This window comes from Chiloscyllium plagiosum, chromosome 13, assembly GCF_004010195.1.
Source record: "Chiloscyllium plagiosum isolate BGI_BamShark_2017 chromosome 13, ASM401019v2, whole genome shotgun sequence".
Taxonomy (NCBI): Eukaryota; Metazoa; Chordata; class Chondrichthyes; order Orectolobiformes; family Hemiscylliidae; genus Chiloscyllium; species Chiloscyllium plagiosum.
Genome location: NC_057722.1, coordinates 50268282 through 50292227, shown reverse-complemented (window position 1 = coordinate 50292227; position 23946 = coordinate 50268282). Strand labels below are relative to the sequence as shown.

The window sequence follows — 23946 nt, the reverse complement described above, 5'->3', positions numbered from 1 at the left end:
CGTGACAAGTAGGTCATGCTGATAACCTGAATGAAGTTTTTGAAGAGGCGATTAAGATCGTGGATAGGGGAATGTCTATGGATATTGTTTATATGGGCTTCCAGAAGGCAGATGATAAAGTCGCTCATAAGAGTTTGTTAACTAAGATTAATTGTAGGTAAATTACGTCAAGGCTGGAAAATTAGTTCAGTTGCACATGATAGAAAGTAGGGGTAATCATTAGGTAAAAAGTGAGGACTGCAGATGCTGGAAATCAGAGTCAAAAAGTGTGGCACTGGAAAAGCACAGCAGGTCAGCCAGCAACTGAGGAGCAGGAGAGTCAATGTTTCGGGCATAAGCCTTCATCAGGAAGCTTCCTCTGGACCAGTGGTGACCAGTGGAATCTGTGTAAGGGCCTCAATTATTCATAATATTTATTAATGATTTGGATAATGGCATATAAAGTTATATATCCAAATTTGTTGATAACACAAAACTAGGTGGCATTGAAGACAGTGTTGATTAAGAGATATTAATAAGCTAGTTGAATGGTCAAAACTGTGGTAGATGGAGTTCAATATAAGCAAATTTGAGGTCATCCATCTTGGACTAATGAAGGATAGATCCGGGTACTTTGTAGATAGTATGAAGGTAAGTGCAATAGATGTCCACAGAGAATTGCGGGTTCAGATCCTTGATCTTTAAAATGCCACAAATGGCTGCAGAAAATAACCAAGAACGCGAAAGTAGCATTGGCCTGGAGGATAATGGCATCGAGACTATGGTACAGTTATGATCAACACTGTTTTGACACCATTTGGAGTACTGTGAGCAGTTCTGGGCACCACACCTCCGGAAGGATATATTGGAGGGAGTACAACATAGGTTGACAAGAATGATACATAAAATTCAGGAGGTAAGTTATGAGGAGAGATTACACAAATTAGGCCTACTTTTCTCTAGAATTTAGAAGGTTAAGGGGTGATCTATTCAAAGTCTCCAAGATATTAACAGGAAAGGGTAAGGTTGATAAAGATAAATAGTTTCCACTGTTTCGTGATTCTAGAACTAGGGGCATGGTATAAGAATTAGCACCAAATCAACTAGGAGATGTTAGGAAGCATTTCACTGCAAACAACAGTTGATGCTGGATCAGTTGCTAATTTTAAATATGAGATAGATAATTTTTTGGTAAGTAGAGATGTTAAGGGATATGGACTAAAGGCAAGTATATGGAATTAGGCCAAGATCAACCATGATCTCATTGAATGGTGACACAGGCTTGGGAGGGCTTAACAATTTCCTGATATATGATTGCTAAAGAACAGACCACTGAACGTTCCAAAACTGTACTTGGACAGATTCCCAGATTGTGAGGGTTCCAAGCAGACAACTGACTGTGATAGAACCCCATGAATTCTGTGTACCCTGTGCTCATGACGGATGGTACTGACAAATGGCCCCCTGTCTTGACTTGACTGAAGACTCTCCTCCCCGAGTTCCAGGCATGTCCATCTGGTTGAGTGAGTATGCAGTGTATTTTCCATGCAGGCAGCTGGCTCATGCTGCAGGTATAACATTGTTGTCTTGGTGTGCCGACAGCAAGACTTCCCCCACCAGGACTGTCAAATAATGACAAGCATAGCAATCAGCTATTCCGTGTGTCTATGCTAAACAGCCCTTTGGAACAGCAGTAATGGTAGTCTTTGGTTCTGGCTGAAATGCCAACACACTAACAGACGCAACATGGCAAAGCAAGGCATGGATAATATGAGCATACAGGTAGTCACAAAATGAGAGAGTGGTAAGAAAGCATGTGAGCAGCCCTGAAATGCAACCTTGAAAGTTCCTTGAGCCAGGTCCCTGTCTGAGCATGCAACGTGTCCTTGTTTCAGCATCCTCAATGCAAGTTAGTGCTATGGCCCGAATTGCATGTCTGTGCCTCTTGAGTGGCCTGCCAGTGTATCAGGAAGGTGCCATGAAGGTCATGATAGTTTGGAAGATGCTGGATGCCAACATCTGTAGATGAAGGGGGCATGCAGCTGGTGCCCATAGGTCAGATCCTGAGCTGTTATTGGCTATTTTTTAAGCCGGATGTCATTCAGAGCAAGTGGTGAGCTAAATTCGCCAGATACATACTTTGGTTTGCTTGTCAAAGTTTCCTGACAACTTGTGAAAAGATGGAATGAGATGATCTTGATATTGATATGGACTTCTTGCACTTGTTGTCTGATTATGCTTTTGTCTTACTGTAGGCCATCCTGCTCAGACTTGTATAAGAGTCCACAATTCATTTTACATATTTTCTGCAGGAAACTAATGCAAATATGCTTTTCTCATCTGATGACTAAATTATGACGTGCCCAAATAATTCAGAGTTTAGAAACAAATGATAAAAGAGATGGTAATAAGTTGAAAGGATCCTTTTCTTATTCATATGTTTTCCCTATTTAGTAAACTTACAAACAAAGAAAAGCATATCAAGGTAGATAGGGGAATATACACGTAATATTTTGAGCCAATTAAATGAAATGACATTGCTTTCCTCAATCTTCACTGGAAACTGATGTTGAGAAATAAGCCAAAGAGATATTACAATAGTTTAAGATGGAAAGAAAGACTTCCAAAAACCTAGCCAAACTTAACAAGGTCAGAACCCAGGTTTAAATTGACTTTATCTGCCTATAACTTCAAATTGACATTATCTTATAGTAGAGGCACTAGTATTCATCTCTAAAAGTTCAATGGAGACAAGAATATCACCAGATGACTAGTGAGCTGTAAACATAATTACTATCTTCAAATGTAAATTGAACGCTAAGCCATTTTCAAATTGCACCATGTAAGTGCCAGGAGTTAAATATCTCCAACAATAGTAACATAATAATAGCGATGTAGGCCAACAGATGTACTTCATTAACTTAGCAAGGCTGCTTCAACAGAATCTACCAAACTGGACCTCTATCACCTAGAAAGACATAAGTAGTATACTTTCTGGGAGCTTCGGCAGGTTCTCCTCCAAGCCACACGTCACCCTTGACTTGGAACTATATTGTTGTTCCTTCAGTATCATTGGATCAAAAACCTGGTGCTCCCTTCCTTACAGTATGCTGTATCTCTCCATCACATGGACTACAGCAGTTCAGAAAGGTAGCACATCATCACCTTCTTCAGGTATATAAGAGAAGGACAATACATGCTGATCTAGCTAACGCCAACCACATCCTGTGACTTAATACATACAAATAATTTAAAACATAAGATGACCAAAGTATCTAAAAGTGCAGAATGTAATAAAAATAATGTGGATTTCTGAAAGAATTAAGGTTAGGGTTAGGAGCAAATGCAGATCACAGGGGGGATGGGTGAATAGAATTTGCCACAAATTATGACACAAGCAGCCATGTTTTGAATCAAATCAGATTTTCAAAAGGGAGAGTATGGGTGGCCTTCCTGTGGTATTCGAATAGTCAAGTCTCAATGTAACAAAGGCATAGATGAGAGAATGATAGCAATCAAAAAATGACTGAAGAAAGTGCGGGTATGATTTATAGGGACATTACCAGACTTGAGCTTATGTAACTTTCTGGAAAGATTGAGCAGGTTGAACCTTATTTTGTCTGAAAAAGAGAAGATCACAGGCTGTGTTTTACCAGAAATCATCTAAATACCAATTTTGGGGAATTTCACGGTGAGTTTCTCTCTGTGAGTTAGCTCATGCAGTTCTCTGCAGCTCACACAATTCTGTATGTATCATCCCTTTACAGCACCATGCTTGAGCTATTTTTCATTCATCAGGGGCAGATAGACTTTCTGCTGCTAGGACTTTTCAGATGTCATATCACTTGTGCCATATTTAAATCCCAACTGTCCAGTGGGTCAAACACTGACAGAAATAGAGGATGGTGCTATAGGCTATTTGTTACTGGAGACTGGTGTCCAGTGGCAAACCACTAGGTCCCATCTTGTTCGTGATACATTTATTTTGCACACAAGAAAATGTTGGGAGATGATAAATAATGTTGCTGATGATACAAAGATTGACATGTGATTGACAATGTGAAAGAAGATCTTCGGTTACAGGAGGTTAGAGATGGATTTGCTTCTAGGATTAAACAGGAGCTGCTTTACTTTCACGCAAACAAAATGTAACAGTCTGACTGGTGACTTCAACGAAATAACACTTACTGGGGCAGGATGTCAATCAAGTTCTGTCTGGCTTGTTGCACCTGACACTGTACCACTCTATCATGTGAAGGTTTTATTTTTTCCTGCTCAATGTTCTTGTTTTCCTCCTCCGAAGTCTGCTGCTACTCCCAGATCTTCAGCATCCACCACATCCCTTCTTTCCTTGCTCCAATTGTGCACTGCACAGCATGCAACAATTGTGTAGGACCTTCTGATTGCAATATGCTGTGTCTTGAGTTGCTGGCTACAATTTAGTATTTTATTTAAAGTTAGCGTTTTAAGTCTAAAATCTCTCAGAGACTTTGGGTCGGTGCTAAACAAGCAAACTGAGGGCCTTTCTGCTGAGCAGGTGAGATAGCCAATTAAGAAACTGGCTTAACTGTTTTCATAACTGCCTGTTTGAAGAGTTGTCTGAGTCCCAGTAATATAAACAATGAGAGTTTAAGTGCTCTGTCACTCATGCTCTGGTGCAGAGTGGCAATGTTGTGTTCAATGATTACAGTAGGAAGGAGCTCTTTTCCCTTTTCTTTCTCAATCTTCAGCCTCAAGGAGACCAGGAGTTGAAAGACTTCATGAGATGATTGAGCTTTGAAAACATTCAACCGTAACATCACAGAGAAAACATAAGCTCATCACTTGGAATCAGATGCCAACACAAGATGCGTTTTTGAGTAATGCCTGGTCAGTATTTCAAATGTACAATATTTGAAGTAAAATTTGGTGTGGAATTTAGATTAAAGTTGTTGAAAGCATAAGGAGTAAGGGCAAGCGCCTGGAATAAATTTAATATTCTTTAAACTAGAGCAAATAAATGGAAAGAGACTAATTTAAAAGTAAGTTCTGGGAAAATAGTTGGGCTAAGTGGGATGCTGTTCCTGTGTGATGGGGAAAGTCAAGGATTCTTCCAGTGCCCAGGCTGACTATGTGTACAGGAGGTGTCTGCAGCCATAGTTACTAGAAATGTATGTTCCCAATGTGGAGTGATGGCTAGAGTCACTGTGGAATATCCACAAGGCTGAGATCTTCATGGATGGCATGTATAATGAGATGGTCACACTGTGCGTAAACAATGCATAGGAAGCAAAAGAATCAGTGACTGCCATACAGAGTAAAAACACCAGGCAGGTTTTGCCGGAATTTCCTGGGTCATCTCCTTTCCAAACAGGTTTTCTATTTTGGTTATGTTTGGGGAAATGGTTTCTCAGGGGAATGCAGCAAAAGCCAAGACCTTGGGATGAGGTCTGGCTCAGGTGCGTGGAGTGGGGAATAGAGGAGGGTCAGCAAGAGAAGGTCGGGAGAGCAACAGTGACAGGGGATTTGATTTTGCGTTTTGATTTTGATTTTATTGCTACATGCATTTTACAGTAAAAACGTAATAAAATACACTGAAAACCTTTCATTTGTTGACATGAAATGACACCATTTTGAATAACACAAGAATAAGGAAAAAATATAAAGATATAGTTTGAAGAAAGTCCATCAGTCCTGAGACAGCTGATCTCTGTCAATGATGCCTGTGCTGCTATTCTTCTGCAGCCAGTTCGCCGCTGTCTGCACTGGGCCCAATGAACATCCAGGTCACTGATCCTCAGGCGTCATTTTTGCTGCTGGTCCGATTCTCCTCTGCCACTGTCTCTCCACCACCTGTGCCAGAGCAAATAACATCAGAGTCACGTCTCTTGCATGTGGGCCCACCTCATCAATGTTGTCATGTTGCTCTTCTGCCACCGCTTCGCCGGCACCAGAGGCACACCCAACCAATAACGGAGTCACCAATCCTCAGGTGCCATGTTTTGCTGCTAGGCCTATCTGCTGATGGAGCAGTCATTGATTCCAGGTCTTATGCTTGATCCAGAAAAGTATTGAGGGACATATTCTCCTCCATGCTGGGCTTGCTTAAAGTCCAAAGTACGCCCACTCGAGGTCCAAACCCTGGGCTCTGACTGCCACCAATGCCGTCCAAGGTCAGGAGAAGGTAAGTCACAAAAGGAAAAGAGAGGGGCATAAAAGAATAAGAAAAGCAGTTGGAGCGGATTCTAACATAAGGGCAATAAATAGACTTTTGTATGGCTACCTATGTGATAGCAGGATGATACATTGTTTCCCTGGTGCAGGGTCCATATTCGGAAGAATGATGGAGAACCCTCAGAGATACATATTGGGATCAATGGCAAATATAAAAAGAAGGATAAGGTGCAACCAGCAGAATAAAAGAATTAAGAAATAAATTAAAAAGCAGAACCTCAATGGTAGTAATCTCAGGATTACTGCCAGTGTTACATGCTTGAAGATCAGGAATAAGAAAATAAACTGGCTGATTGTGTGGCTGGAGGGATGATGTAGGTGAGAGGGATTTATATTCTTGAGGCATTTTCTAGTATAGTGAGGGATGATTTAAACCATAGTGACAGGGGGACATGAAGCTGAACAGGCAGAAAAGAGTGAGGGAAAGATGGAACTGAAATATACTGAATAAGAAAGCAAAAGTGGAAAGCCGAGAAACTGAGGGCTGTTCGCAAATAGGGTAGTAATACAATAAAGATGTATGAAAATGTCAAAAAGACACATCTAAAGATATTATCTCTGAATTCTGGGAGTATTTGCAATGGATTAAAAGCCAGATGTTTGTAAATGATACAATATAATTGCAATTATGGTGACAAGGCCAAGGGGTGTTTAAGGTTGGGAATTGAACCATCCAAGGTTATTCAGTATTAAGGAAGGTCAGGTAAAAAGTACAAGGATATGGGGTGATGCTGTTAGGGAAAGATGAAATCAATGCAATCATGAGAAAGGATATTGGTGCAGGAATTCCAGATGTCAGATCATTCTGAATGGAGCTATTAAGCAACAAAGGATAGAAAACATTAGTTGGAGTTGCTTAAATGCCTGCAAACATTCATAATAAAATAGATGATGGCATTAAACAGCAAATTAAGGGTGCATGCAAAGCTTGCTACAGCAAGGATAGGTAGCATTAATCTACATATAGATTGGGGAAACCACATTAGCGATAGCATAGTGTCAGATGAATTCCTGGACTGTGTACAAGCATTTTTTTTATACACCCGAACATTGAGGAACCAACAAGGGAACAGGTTATAGTAGAATTTGTATTGTGCATCGAGAAGGAGTTAATTAATAATTCTTTTGTATATGATCCTTTAAGGAAGAGTGACTATAATATGATAGAATGCTTCATTGAGATAGGAAATGTGGTAGTCCAATTTGGAGCTAGGTTCTTAAATCTAAACAAAGACTTTTGTTTATGAAGGTATAAGTGGTCATTTGGCTGCAACAGACTGGGTTACTTCATCAAAAGGCATGACAGTTGGTAGGCAATGGCTAATAATTAAGGAATAAATGCATGCATTGCATCAGTCATACATTTATTTTGGGAAAAAGAACATAACAGGACAATGGCCCAATCATGGCTAACAAAATACATTAAGGATAGTATTTGATCCAGAGATAAGTCATATATAGTTGCCAGAATACGTATCTATCCTGAAGACTTGGAGCAATTTAGAATTCTGTAAAAAGGAACCAAGAGGATGTTTCAGAGGAGAAAAGTAGAACATTTGAGTAAACTTGTAAGGTGTATAAAAGAAGACTATAAGAGTTTCTATAAGCATGCAGCAAGGAAAAGCCTAGAAGACAAAAATGTACATTAGTTTTAACTTTATAGAAGAAGACACAAATAATGTATCAGAAATAATAGAGAAAGAAGAGTCTAATGGGAAAGAGGAATTGCAGGAAATTAGTTTCAGTAAACAAAAAGCTGGCAAAGTCATTGGGTTGAAAGTGATAAATCCCAGGGCATGAAAATCTGAACCTGAGGATGCCAAAGGTGATGTCCACGGAAATAGTGTTTGCTTTGGTTATCATTTTCCAAAATTCTGTAGATCCTGGCAAAGCCCTAACATAACGGAGGGTGACAAATGTAAGCTCACTGTTTAAAATGGGAGGGAGAAAGAAAAGGAGGAAATATAGATCAGTTAGCCTAACATTAGTTGTAGGGAAATGCTGAAGTCTATTACAATGAATGTGATGACAGGACAGTGAGAAAATACCAATGGGATTACAAAAAAAATCAACATTTATGAAAGACCCATCATATTTGACAAACCTAGCAAAATATTCTTCTCAGGCATAACTAGTACATCAGGTAAGGGAGAACTAGTAGATGTGGTACATTTGGATTTTGAGAAAGCTTTTGATAAAATTTTGCTGAAGAGGTTAGTGCGCAAAAACAAAGCACATGGGATTGGTGATAATATACAGGCATGGATTGAGAAATTATTAGCAGACAGGAAACAGTGAAGGGGAAAAAAAGGGTTGCTATCAGAGTGGAAGGCAATGACAAGGGGAGTACTGCAAGGATATGTGCCTGGGCCCCAGCTAATTTATAACGTTGTACTCATAACAATATATATGTCAATGATTTGGATGAGTTGAGTGACGGGCAGATGCAAAATAAAGTGAGTAAGTCTGCGGTTGTTGGCTTTGCTGCAAAAAATCAGAATGGCAGAGTATTATTTAAATCATGATCAATTTTAAAATGTTGCTGAATGAAAGGACCCAAGTGCCTTGTACACCAGTCACTGAGAACAAACATGCAGATGCAACAAGCAGTTAGGAAAGCAAATGATATGTTGGCCTTTGTTGAAAAGGGTTTGAGTACAGGAGCAGGAAAGTGTTACTGGAACTACACAGGATCTATGTGAGACTATACCTGGAGTTTTGTGTGCAGTTTTGAACTCCTTGCCCAAGGAAAAGATTACTTGCCATACAGGGAGTGCAGTGAATGCTTGATTGGCTGATTACTGGGATAGCAGGTTTTGTATATGAGAGAAATTAGGTTGACTGGGCTTGTATTCACTAGAGTTTGGAAGAATAAGAAGGGATCGCCCTAAAACATATAAAATTTTAACAGTATTTGATTATGTTTCTCCTGGCCAGGGGGATCTAGAAAAATGCATCACAGTCTCATGATATGGGTAAACCATTTTGGAATGTGATGATGAGAAATGTCTTCACTCAGAGAGTGGTGAACCATGGAAATCTCCACTGCAGAAGGCTGTAGAGGCCAAGTCACTGAATTTATCTAGGAAAACTTGGATAGATTTCTCGAAGCTAAACATGTCAAGAGCTATGGGAAGAGAACTGAAGTATAGCATATATTAGAAGATTAGCCATGATCATGTATAGTGACAGAGTAGGCTTGATGAACCAAATGGCCTCCTCCTGTTCCTATTTTGTATGTTTCTAATGCTGGCCAAGATGAAGGTCAGAAGGAGTAACTGGTGAGCAGGAGCAGCTAGGTACCCACTCAGCTTTTCATTTTGGGAATTGTTGCTGTTTAATTGTTGCTGTCTCTTGGCTGTCTGAGAAAATAATAATTTACAAATAAATGAGTTTAGAATACGTAATAAAGAGACATTAAAGCATAGAAATAGGCCCCTCCCTGTTCACCAGTGAGATTCTCATCTCATTGTTAAAATGATGGATGGAAAATTGCTCTTTTTTTGTGATGTTGAGAATCTCATATGAGTACACAAGCAAGGATATGGGCACTCGGCCCTTCAAACTATTCTTTAGGAACATGGTTTAATTTGATCTTAATGTTAACTCTACATTGCTGCATATGTAATCAAGAATTTACATAACTCCACCTTAAAAATATTTAATGATTCTGCATCTATTGCCTTTTGAGGAAGGGAATTCCAAAGACTCTCAATCCTGTGAGAGAATTTTTTTTTCTCATCTCTGTCTTGAATGAATGAAACTTAATTTGTAAACTATGCTACCCTAGTTCTAGATTCTCACACACAAGAGGAAGCATTCTTTCCACATCCACTTGCTCAAGTCCCCTCAGGACCTTATATGCTTCAATTAAGTCACCTCTGATTGCAGAAGAAACAAGCCTAGCTTGTCTAGCCTTTCCTTATAAGGCAATCTGCTCATTCCAGGTATTAAACCAGTAAACCTTCCCTGAACTGCCTCCATGCATTACCATCCTTCCATAAGTTTGGTCACTAGTACTGCAATGTAGTACTCCAGATGCAGTCTCAGCAATGCCCTGTATAATTGAAGCATAACCTCTCTACTCTTGCAATCAATTCCCCTCACAATAAACCATTCTATTAGTTTTCTTGACTTCTTGCTGTACTTGCGTACTAGCCTTCTCTGATTCATGCACTAGGATATTCAAATCTCTCTACATCTCAGAGCTCTGCAATCTTTCACTGTTTTGGTGCTATGCTTGTTTTTGATTCTTTCTGCCAAAATTAACTATTTCACCCTTTTCCACATTATACTCCATTTATCAGATATTTGTCCAGTCACTTAATCCTTTTATATGCTCCTTTTGTCCTCTTCACAACTGACTTTCCTGCCTATCTTTATGTAATAAGCAAATTTAGCAACCCTACTTTCAATCTCTTCATCCAAATCATTTATATACATTATAAAGAGTTGAGACCTCACCACTTGTGATACCCTTATAGCACACCACTTGTAACATCTTGCAGCCTGAAAAAGATCAATTTATTCATACTCTCTTCTTCCTGTTAGCAAGCCAATCTCTATTTGTGCCAATACGTTACTCTCATCATTATTCTGATGTTCCCATATTTTCCCAACTAATTTGGCAATGCCCACATCATTCAGAGACTGGGAAGATTCTGCCCTAAGTTTTAATACATGAAGGAGAATAGAATAGAGGGATATGGAGGTGGCGTGTGAGGAGATAATTAAAGTTGGAGGAACTTAATGTGCAGTGTAAAAACACATGCATTGACTACTTGGACTGATACTTTTCTTTGTGACACAAATTCTGCTTTATTCTTTGCAGTAAAAGTCAGGTGTTGAATATCATTAGTAGAGTTACCAAAATGTTCAGAAAAAGTTTATTTTAATTCATAATTTTATCTTACATTCAGGATTTAAACAAACTCTCTTTCAGATATATCTTATCTCCAATGCCGTCAGCTTGAATGCATGTTTCCCTCTATTAAAGTTGGTCAACTTATGACATACAGCTCAGGACAGGCTGCACATTCATCCATGTCATTTTAGAATATCTCTTGTTACATGAGGACAGCCAGAACTGGTTAAGCTCTGTCTTGTGTCAGTTGTCAGTTTAAATTTGACTGCCTTTCTGACAAAGAAAACTATCTGGTTCAGTTAATGGTTATTCAGAAAATTACTTTCACAAATGAGATACTCCTTTTTCAGGAACACATAAAATATTGCATTGTATGCTTTGTCAAAAAATATTTTTAGTGTTTTCAATCTGCAATAAAATATATTTTAAAATGTTTTCCTGTGTGTTACCTTAATTCTAATTACATATTTGCTGATGGATAAGTTGAGTAGGAATCACAGCTAGCTACATAGAACGTAATTGTATATAAAATAGAGACCTTGACTTACTTTTATTTGCAGGCTGAAGAAATGCACTGATGGTGCATTTGGCAGCAAATAAAATGACCTCGTCTGTCCTTCTCTTCCTACTCTCTTTTGTGAAGAATTTCTTTCTGTATTCTTTTATATTGTGAGGAGAAAATGTCTTCAGCATTTGCACTGTGCTGTGCAAGGACATTCACTCCCTGATAGCTCTGGAAATTCGAGTGCACCAAAACAAAACATCAGGAATTGTTGTTAAGAAGCTGATGTCTGATAATTTGACAATACAAATGAGAGTTAAAACTGAGAGCAATATGAAAAACAATACTTCAAGCTGCAATGTATCAGTTCCAACAACATTATCTCTCAAAATTATGGTTATTGCTCTCTATTTGTTGGTCAGTAACTAGGCAATACATATGATTCTCAAGCCTAATTACCAGTTTTAACTGAAATGAGTGTAAAAGATCATGATGGATATTGTAAACAAAATATGATAATCATTTCTGTAGAGGAATTAGGCAAGGTCCTCGAGAGGTCCATTCATTAAACTGAAAGTGAACAATGTACATTTCTTTTTGCAGAATGTTGCAATCATGTTTATATACCCAGCTTAGTTATGCTCAATCAACAGCAATTACAATGTTGCCTTATGCAATGGAATTACTATTTTTCTAATTTTGCTCCCTTAAAAACAACTTCGCTAATAGTCAACTGGTACTATACATCATTTTAAAATATGTGGCCTTTTAACTGTTAGTTTTTTTTTCATGGGACACATCACTGATATCCTCCCTTCGCATTCACAGATACACTTCCAACAGAAACATGGAACCACTATCTCGGAACCAAAACTGAGATCACAAAGATTTCTGTGTTTCTCTCAGATTTAATCCCTTGAACATTGAATGTTTTATTAATTAAATTGTCACATTGTAGACTTAATCTATAAATGCAATATTTAATTCAGTTTAGATTATGACCCATCATCTAACATTTCAACTTTCGTAATGCTTGAGATGTTATTTGAATTTCTCACCTGACGTTGCAGCTGAATTTAGACCTATAAGCTATTCAGAAATTAGAAGTTTTAAAGAACTTCTCAAAATCTTTTCTGAACTGTTAAAAAACTCTTAAAGTGGTTTATATTAAGAATATAGCATCTTATTATTTATGAGGACAGAAAATATTTCTGGTGGTGATATTGGATAGAAAGGGCACTGGATTTCTTTCTCTGGAACTAAATGTTTACTGTCCTCAGCACATCTCCTTTGTCACTTGTTAACCCTAAGTTTGACAGTCATTCTATGTTATCTCACAACCTCAGCATTTAGTTTCTAAAACTGTGTACTGGGCATTCTGGTAAATCGCCATTACTCATCTGTCTCGTGGTAGTTTTGTTTCAAAACTGCTGTAGTTGGAAAATGGGGATTTTATCAGATCAGCAGTGTGTAATGCCAGCATGTAGCTGAACAAAGGGCAGTAATGTAAGCTTTGACCATGTTTAAACATGGGATCTTCTGTAGTCATGTAAATACATGTTCACTTTATTAAAATAGACTTTCTAGGTCCAAATAAAAATGTCACAAATGTTCACATAGGACAAAGTTGTTTCATCTGTGTAATTGGATCTGAAAGCTCTCACAGTCATAATTGCCACTTATTGAATGATTTGAAACCTAGATGGCCAGAAAATGATGTTTTCTTCAATCTTTCATCTTAACCTATTTTAAAATAGACAAGATTAAAAGTTTAAATTTTCTTCTAAAGACAAGAATAGTCTTTAAGTTAAGCCCCGGAAGGTAGCATCCATTTAATATTTGTCTTTAGAATGACCTGAAATAGTTCCCTTGTTCAATGATAAAGTTAATGACAGCAGAGCACGACCACATTGGAACTGAAGCTGATAGTATTCATTATTTAAAAATACGCCTTTAAAAAGTCCTCCAGTGTTTCTATTTATTGAATTGTTTATACTTTAATAAACTGAGCAGAAGCTAGTGTGAATGAATTTCTGGAAATTTGGAATGGAATTTAAAACGAAAGGCTATGAGAGACTATGCATGGCATTCTGATATCCATAATATAACAATTCTTTCATAGTTTTATTTAAAGGCAACAAAAACGTTTATGAAGTTCTTACGTTTAAAATATTCCTTCAAAATGTTGGCTACAAAAGATAGCAAAATTAAAAATCAATTGCAAAACAATAAATAGATTGTTAACACTTTTAGTTAGGTCAACCATTGCAGAGGTGAATTGATGATTAAATATCAATTGGATAGATTTAATTGCCTAATAATGGATGGGCATGTTGGAACTTCAAAATCCTCAAATCTGAGTCCAGTCACCTTGAACCCAAGTTTTAATGAAGGAGGAAAGAGGGTAGGCAACGTACTCCCAGGACATAGGCCATCCATTTACAAATTTTAATGCCTCAGATTTTAACGTTCTTCTGGCAACCAGGTTTTTTGAGCCTTGGAGAAACTGACAGCTTAAGTTAGGCAAACATTGTGGCATAGAATAGGTAAATGCCTTTCAATCACTTTTTATGGACCCCTTTCACGAAAATCTAACCAGCATTCCTCCCTTAGATCAGACCCTTACAATTAGAATCCCATACTAAACAGAAAACTCTTGTTGATTGTTGGCCCTGCTGTTGCTTTCACTAGCAGCAACACAGAGCCCTGCCCCCACAATTGGTTTTGCAACAATCAGTGACTGACATACCCTAAACTCCCATCTCTGCACCTTTCTCTCTCCATCCCCTGCATTATTACTGTCACCCTTCAAGTCATTTAGTACCCATCAACCCACCTGTGATCTCTCAAACATTCCCTGTGTGAAAGGGATTGAACGTTGTCAGTCAGGCTGGTCTCTCTGTACTTATCTATTAAAAAGTGACTATACACCTTTTGCAGAAACCCAGACAAATTTCCTAACCAGAACCTCCCACTTGAATGTCCCAATTTAAGAAATAAAATGGCCAGAGAGTTTGTGGGAAGAGGACAGCAATGTCAATTCTAAGCCAAGGAGCAAAGAGAAGGCTGAAAATATCACATTTCCATGCAACAATTAGAAGGAGTAATGAGCCCCTTTTATACCCCTCTTGCGGAACCTCAGAAATACTCTTCAGAAAATATATTCCTTTTTTGCATTGCAGTTGTCTGATCCTTCAAGCAGATTAACATTTTGAGCTTTAGCCTGTGTATCAGTAAATAAATGTAAAAGGCTTATCCGATCACTTTCAATCATGCATATTGTTGATATATTTACTAAGGCTGAAGAAAGTGACCCAAGTATATCAGACCAAAGGTGAAAACTAAGCCTTTCATTAAAGCTTCACTATATTTAAATCTAAAATAGATAATTTTGTAGATGTCAAAACATTTGATCTATCCGAGACCAAGTTGGTGACATGAATCCTGAAAATCTTTTAACTTGAACTGATCATCTATCGTCTTTTCCAATCATATTGTTGTCACCTATTATCACCAGATATATTGTGATGCCTGTTGAGAATCTTCTATCTCATTGCCATGGATATTCTATACTACTTTGTGACTTCATTCTTTATAAAGGCACTTGAAGATTCCTTTCAGAAAGATAAGATATATTTTTAAAACTTTTATTTTCTTTTGGCAAGACTTAAATTCAGGGCTATACTTATCCATATTCTTAATGCAGTCAGACTCAACTAATTTCAGTGAAAGGCATTGGAAAACATTTTTCTCCTATTCATTTAAGTGATCAAATCTATAAAATTTTCTAACATTCATAGCCCAGAGTGGTGATATTGCAACAGATCAAGATTCACTATAAGTAACATTTGCTGTTTTGTAACTTTTAGTATATTTCATTTACAGTTGCAGACAACTGAAGGAAAAGGAGTCACTTTATATTTACAGGAACCATGTAGCTATTGGTTTTGTATAATTGCAACTGTGAATAGTGACTATAACTAAGGCAAAAAAGTGTTTACCGAATGGGTGTAAATTGTTCAATTTGTTCAATTAACATGACTGAATGTAATGGCTGCGAAAACATAATAATTTTGAAGGTGAATTCCTATTTACTTAAGAAAATGTTATTTGTGGAGTCAACATTTACAGTCACTTTTCATGTTACGAAATATTAGAGACCCTAGTCTTTTTCATTATTTTCTCACCTTTTTGTGTAAGAAATATTGATTGGAACAATCTTCATGTTTCCCCAGACCATTCTTTACTTTTTTCTCCTAATAACTGAAAGCAACACCCACCTGAAGAATATTTCAGCACCTCATGACTTGCTGGACAATGACTTTTTCTAAAATGAAAACTTCAACTCAACTATGAATAGGCAATCAAGAAGAAATGGACATTTGCTGCATGCACTGTCAAATGTTAGTTGCTGTATAATTAATATGTTTTAATCATTTGTAAAACACTATGTTAAGCAATTCAGTGTGTTTCATGCTGAATTTCCATTTTACAATGGAATGGAAAAACTACTTAATTGCTCGAAGTGAAGATATTTAATTAGAATATATTCTGAATTTTGCAAACGATTAGGTTGAATCTTCAACTAGGCATACAATGGCACTCAATAGAAAATAACAAACGATCTGTGTTTCTAACACAATGATTAATGCAAAATAATTAAAGAACATTCTCACAGATGTCTTTGTTAATTCAGATACTAAACCTGTACTTTAGCCAAGTTGAATACTGAGGTTGAAACGGAAGTCTTAATCTTTCTTGGACTTCTGCCCTACTGCCACCCCTTCCCTCATTCCAGTACTTCTACAATCCCAAACAAGGGAACAATCCCTGTTTCAGTACCTAACAAGGCTAAAGACCACAGCTAGAGATGGCATCGGCAGGCCCTGCAGGCAGAACTTTGTAGACTCAGCCAGCTTCCAACAGACCCTCTTTATGCTCCCATTTCTGCAAAGAATTATGATTTCAGTGCCCTGCCGTTGATCGGTCAGATCTGTGGTAGGCCAAGAGATGGAGTTCTGTAATTCTGATGTACTATAAAACAGCAGATCCTATTCATTGGAGACTATGTGTAATAAACCACCAAAAAAGCAGCTGCTGTGTGCAGAGCCAAACAACGAATCTCATTCTTAAAAGCCCAATTTTTGAATTGCTGCTGGGCAGTCCAGCTTTACTGAAATACTTTGTGATTATACAGTCATGCCCTTACATTCCAAAACAGAATTTATGGGGGTTTGTTTTTAAGTTTTAAAGGCCATGGTCTTAGTTTTTTCTTAATCTGAAATGTGTAGACACTTTCTACAAAGAATAAGGCAAACAGGAATGACCCTTAATTTGGAACTAACAGCCAGTTTAGGTTTAGTACTGCATAAAATTATGAATTCAAACTATATTCAAAGTCTTCAAAGTTGTAGTTCAGAACTTTTTTCTGAATTAATTTGGTACTGGAGAATAGTGTTGAATTGCTGTCCACATCATTCTTTTAATCTCTTGTCCGTTTAACATGCAGAGTCGACAAATACAATAAAAATACTCAGCTAGTGAATTTACTGAAATGGCTGCTTTTAGTATGATGCTACGTCTTGATCTGTGTTGTGTTGCTGAGGAGGAGGAAGCAATGCAGATTTGGATTCTTTGACGCCGCTGATTTTCTGTCTTCGTTGAACTTGGGGTGTGGGTGATTCGAAGGAGGATTGTTCCTGAGCTCTGCTGTGTGCATACTAGTTGCTGGCTGAGAGAAATACTGCCAGAAAGTTGGGAGCTGATCACCGCTTCAGCATCTTTTTGGAAAGTGGAGATCTGATGCTGTCAAAAGTTGTCAAAAAATGCTACTTTTATCAGATAAACAAATGACTACTGATTAGTCATCATCCCCTGTTGAAAATAGGACCTTACAATGTCTTTTAACATTTCATGTTTAATTATTTAGATTTATTGACTATTTACAAGCAATACTTAATCATGTTAGAACGGTAAACTTTACCCCTTCTGCTGTACCCTATTGTCTCTTACTAGTGGGATAGCATACTGTAAATTCCACAGCTCTTTCAGTGAGAAGGGAAGTGTCAGAGGGCTCAGATTCATTGGACTGAAAGAAATCCCATAGATTTAGGAATTCTTGCAGGTGCTAGCATTGCAGAGAGACCTTTTAGGGCAAAAACATCTATATCTGTCTTATACCATTGTGCTCAAGGCCACTCTTCGTGTTTGTTTATATTCTGCACTGACTGTTGCTGATCATAGCTGCTGAAGTACTGAATGACATTATATATATTAGATTACCAGAGTAGTAAAAAGTTGTGCAAGACTGAAATACAAATGGATGTTAATGTGATGTTTTTAATTTTAATTCCCTTTCATACAATGAATGAGATGAACCATTCAGTTTTGGTACGTTGAGATGTTGCAAGAAGCTTTCTCAGTGCATAATAGTTGGTAATTGTTTTTAATTTCTTGCTGAGTTTTCTTATGGTCTGTTAACAGTAGCCTTAAAAACATCAGAATTTGTGGAAAGTTCTTTCAAACTGTGCTCACTGTTCCAGTGTTATAAAATCAACCCATACTGCTGAAATCCTAATTCAGAAAGCCTCGTATCCCACTGAATCTCGCTGGGCTGCTTTTAGTAGGCCTCAGCATGTACTAGATTGGGGGTGACTGGCTGGAGGAGGGGCCCAGGCCCTAATCCTTTGTAGCTATGGGGAGAAACATTGACATCCCACAGAGAAGGAAACAAGGAGGCCCCTGAGCTAGGAAGAAATCGTCCTAGACAAAAGCCCATTACATGGTTGCAAATCACCTCACTGCTGTTTTTTTTTATTTACAAGAGTCTGCAGGAAGATTGTTTCCTCCCTGCTAAATTTTGATGCTTCATAGGTCTTAATGCTTCACTTCTATAGGCACTTATCTGAATTGCCACATGCAGACAATATTCTCTCTACGATTCTAATTATTTTTAAAGCTGTACACTGCTTGGTGTGGATTCAGTTAAAAACTGGTGATTCAGTTCACAAAGTTATCAACTTTGAGGAACAATTTTTTAGGTTAAGCTAAATAAGTGCAACTGAAATGTATAACAAATACTTTCCTGTTAGTAAACAAGTTATAATGACTGGTAAAGAAAATTTAATCAGCTGACAAAGAAGTTGTGTTTTGATGTTCTTCTGCTTCTTTTAGCCTGCATGATCACTCACTTGCTCATTATTTCAGTCATGAAATTACTTTGTAATGAAATGTATTTTGAGTAGAAAACATTATTTGTAGCATTCCTATTTCAGTTAACTTAGCTGAAATATTATTTCCTTTGTCACCTCACCTGTAGAATTTGGTCTTTTAAAATGTGTAGGAAAAGAATTTAGTCATTAATAAAAAATTTTGAAAATTCAGTGATATTGATTCATTATGATGGAAATATAAGTTAATAGTGAAAAGCATCATATAGTGATTACAGAGCAACTGAATTATTAATTTCAATTGTTGCTATAGGCCAGTACCAGAATTTACCTGGCTGGTTTGATGGTTTTTCAAAGAAAATTATTTTAAAACTCTGCAGGCAAACCCACGACTGATACAGTTAAGATATTTTTTTAAACGTCAAATAGTGCAGGAATTACAATCCAAAGATCAAAGCTAAAGGAGTTTTGAAAGAAAGACAAAAAGACGTGCATTTATTTAGCCCATTTCATAACACCAGGATGTCCCAAAGTGCTTTATAGCCTTCCCGTCCACTCCCAATCCCAACCAGGGCTTCTTCCCATGTTCCCTGCAGATTGATTGGGAGTATTCCCACAGGATCTCAGCCTCAAACTTCCGCCAGCATATGCCCACTTTTGCCTGCTGGGTGTTGGGCAGGCTCCTGCAGAGCTGTATTCAAATGAGGCCGATAAGAACTATTTTCCTTCACAAGGGCAGGCTATGTGTAGTTTATTGTCTACATAATTGCAGTTTATCAACATGAGACTGACGTGTATGCCCCAATCTAAAAACTGTGTTGAATCTTGCAGCTTTGCTACAATTCACAGAATGATAATACTAAGCAGTTAAGTTAAAAAACAGTGAAGCAAAATTAACACTTTACTATTTGCCTTGTAGTTAATAGCACACAGTTAGAAAGCCAAACTGCTAACAATTACCACTTGATTGTTTTAGTGATAAGTGCCAGTAATTTAAAAAGTAAGCTGAATGTCTTCATTTTAAGTAAGCGTATAGTGTGGGCATCACCTTCTAAAAATCACACTTTGCATTTATCATAAAATCACAGAATCCCTACAGTATGGAAACAGGCCATTTGGCCCATCAGATCTGAGAACCCTGCATTTCCCCTGGCTAATCCACCTATCCTGCACATCCTTGGACACTATGGATAATTTAGCATGGCCAATCCACCTAATCTGCATGTCTTTGGACTTTGGGAGGAAGCCATAGAACCTGGAGGAAACCCATGCAGACACGGGGAGACAGTACAAACTCGATACAGGCAGTTGCCCAAGGGTGGAATGGAACCTGGGTCCCAGGCACTGTGAGACAGCAATGCTAACCACTGAGCCACAGTGCCACCCATAAATCAATCAATTTATAAATCAATACAAAAAGAATCAAACATTTAGTTAATAGCAATCAGGATTGGGACACAATAGCAGTGTGTGGAAGCTGCTGGCTTACTGTATGTAAACATTTATTTTCAATACAATCAGTAGTCATCTCAGAGAAAGGCTTAAAGAAAACATAAGGGCTGTCGAAAGAATTGGCTGACTGTTTCAACAACAGAATTAGAATGTTGAAAAGAGAACATGTGGTAAGTACCTTTTCAATGAAAAGGTGAGTTCTCTCTTTGACAGGTTTACAGAGGTATTTACAAGGTGTTTGACCAGGTAATTAGCAGCCAGACTGGACTGCAGGAAGTACCTCTGGTCACCTCAGAGCGAGAATATGTAATGAGCTTGAGTGCTTGATTTTCAACGGATGGTTGGCTCTGAACAATACTGCCAAACAGAACCAACTGCAGTGCTTCCAATGCTGGGAAGCAGGCTGGAGTGGGGTGGGGTAGGGAGGGGGGATGGTGGAGTGGAAGGTTGGAGTTGCTTTCACATCAGCTGAAGTGACTTAAAAAAATCTGGATTAAGAATGTAGTTTCAAGCTTCTGACATAGTTTTCCTAAAATTCCGAAATGCACCTGCTGTTCTACGCTTTGGAATGACTGAAATAATTATCCAGGTGCTAACTGAAATCAGATTAGAAGGAAAGTTACTTTCAGCACAGTTTACTTTTTTCCACGCATTCTAACTTGGAAAAAAAGACAGACTTGCTTTAGGTATAAGTGAAGATGGACTTTGACCATATATTGCATAATCATTAAGTATGTTAACGGTGCCACAACATACTTCCTAACCCTTTTAATCATACAAATACAATTCCACAAAGAACATTAATTTATAAAGAAGTTGGAGGGATTGGAAACCGTTTACAGAAAAATGGAAGAGTTTAGGTATTCTTGTTGGTCTGGCTTTTTAAAGAAAATTCCTTTAGTGCTCAAGTATGAAATTGGATTGTGTTTTGTATCTGCATTGTGTCTGTCCTAAATTTTATGTTGCTAACTTGATGTACTAGCATTTGTATCTTTTACCAAACTCACACTCATAAAGATTAATTAAGTAAAACATTCCTGTGTTGGTCTGAGTTATTCTTGTAATAAGACTTTTAAGTATGATTGTGTTATTAGTTACGTTGCAAGCAACCTGACATCATGAGAGTTTAAAGAGTAATTAGAGGTCAGGTGGAAATTTTTCATCATTTAGTCAGAATCTACAACATAGGCCATTTAGGGTCTGATTCACATTGCAGTGCTAACGTTTCAATTGAAGACAGCTACTGCAATTTTATTTCTCTGCTCTTTTTCTGTACCCTTTTATGTTCTTTCCTTTCGAATACTTAGTCGCATGAAGAAAAACAATCTTTAACATTATATTTCACAATGTAGAAAATTTCTAATTTCTATTAATCAATACTTCATTGAAAAAAATGCTCATTGTTTTCAAGTCTTTCTTCATAACTCGTCCTGATATTGTTCTAGCAAACTTTTACAAGATTCTTTCCATGCCTCAAGTATTCTTCCTCTAATGAGGTGCTCAGAACTATGTAAAATATTCCAACTGGGATAAGACTAAAGGCTTGTCCAAAAATAACATTATTTCTTGTCTTACATAATCAATAGCCTACAGAATCCTATTTATCCTGTTAATAGCTTTCAACACCCATGATCCTATCATTAAAGATATATATATCCATCACAAAACTTGCTTTTCTCCATTCTGCTAAACGTTATTTCCAAATCATTTAGTGTATACTGTTACTATTGACTGTTCGTCAGGTCTTTGCAGTGAACTGCATCTGTCATACATCTGCAATGACTTCCTCAAATCTCATGTTATCTTTCCTCAGACTTGCCAGGCATTTTAATTTAGCACGAGCAACAAACTTCACTATCACAATCTTTTGCCTACAATCAAATTAATAATGTAATTGGAAAAGCAAAAAAAAAAATGCATGTTACTCACTGAAACACTGACATTTTCATTAGACAAAAATGAAACAAACCCACTGGATTTTGCTTTCTGTCCTCCTGGCATCTCTGCATTCAAATGATTTTATTCCTTTCAGTGCATCGGATCTTAATTTTTGTTAATGGCACCGTATCAAATGTAATACCTTCTTTCATAATTAACATACTTCTATTTGGTTTGAATCTGATTTGCAGTGCAAAGCTATTGAGCTCTGAGTCTGTTTTACACTGTGTAGGTGCATGGGTTTTGAACAAGTTAAAATCTTGGCTAACATTAAGTCAGATAAATGATTGATATTTCAAAACATGTAGAGGTTACAACATGGAACAGGCCATTTGTCCCAACCAGACTTCCTTGATAGTTATTGTGCATGCAAGTCAACTGTCCTAATCCTATAAACTTACTCTGTTGCTTCTTCATGTTTATCCTTTGAACCAATCTAACCATAGGTGTTGCCATAGGTCCTGCCATTGCTATAAATCCTGCAAGGGAATACTGCAGCCTCCCAGTACTCTGTGTAAAGAAATTTCTTGTGTAGCTTTGTTTTAAATCTCTTAAATTTCATCATGCATTTATGAAAGTTTGATTAATGTGACTGAATAATTGGAAATAATTTACTTCTGTCTATCCTATTTAATATTTTCATAACTTCAAATACTTTATCACAATGTAGCAGACAGCATCCTTCAGAGCACTTTTATTTATAACCAAACTATATATGTCACATTTAGCCCATTCTACTATTTAAATGTTTCCCTGCAGTTTCCCTTTCTCCTCTAAAAACATATCTCTTACATCATTTGAAAATTTTGGACCCTGATTCTTTAAGCCTATCTTTAATTTCTAATGCACACAGTGATCAGATGGCCCCAGAATTTAATCCTAAGGGATACCACTACCATTTCCAACTACTCTGAAAAAATGCCTTAATTCTTTGGCTGGAATTTTCCTTGCATCTTAATGACATGGGCAATAACGGCAGAATTGGGAAAATACAATGAGAATAAAAAATTGAGACCCTCAGTAGTTTTCCTGTTAAAATTTCAATGATTGGATGAGAGTCTTACCAGTAAGCAGTGAGGGCCCTATTTGCATGCATTAACATCTCATTATTAACTAATATCATCTCATTTATATGCAGGTTGCTATTCTCCTAGATACCAGCGAGAAAGTAGATGGCACCAATTCCCAATGTGAAACTCCAAGCAGTTATCTAGCAGATGCAGCTCACTGGCATTTTCTCCATGCCTTCATATTATCCTGCATTCCCCAATATCTCAGGACAAGCTCCATAGGTGATGACTGCCTGAACCCTCTGTCCACAGTAGTCAGAATCAGACAAGGTAAAAACAATGACTGCAGATGCTGGAAACCAGATTCTGGATTAGTGGTGCTGGAAGAGCACAGCAGTTCAGGCAGCATCCAAGGAGCAGCGAAATCGACGTTTCGGGCAAAAACCCTCCATCAGGAATAAAGGCAAAGAGCCTGAAGCGTGGAGAGATAAGCTAGAGGAGGGTAGGGGTGGGGACAAAGTAGCATAGAGTACAATAGGTGAGTGGGGGAGGGGATGAAGGTGATAGGTCAGGGAGGAGAGGGTGGAGTGGATAGGTGGAAAAGAAGATAGGCAGATAGGACAGGTCCGGACAAGTCATGGGGACAGTGCTGAGCTGGAAGTTTGGAACAAGGGTGAGGTGGGGGAAGGGGAAATGAGGAAACATTGATGCCCTTGGGTTGAAGTGTTCCGAGGCGGTGGTTCTTCCTCCGGGCGTCTGGTGGTGATGGAGCGGCGGTGAAGGAGGCCCAGGACCTCCATGTCCTCGGCAGAGTGGGAG

The 23946-nt window shown here is 37.8% G+C and overlaps 2 long non-coding RNA genes across 2 annotated transcripts in view; both read left to right on the top strand.

Annotated features, from left to right (window-relative positions):
- The window catches only part of LOC122556002, a 106165-nt gene that overhangs the window by 52564 nt on the left and 29655 nt on the right, over positions 1–23946 (top strand). The gene's annotated exons all lie outside the window — the stretch shown is intronic.
- LOC122556007 lies at positions 4721–18885 on the top strand. Its single transcript, XR_006313428.1, has 3 exons — positions 4721–4848; positions 15794–15961; positions 17068–18885. It is a non-coding gene; the product is annotated as an uncharacterized LOC122556007 (long non-coding RNA).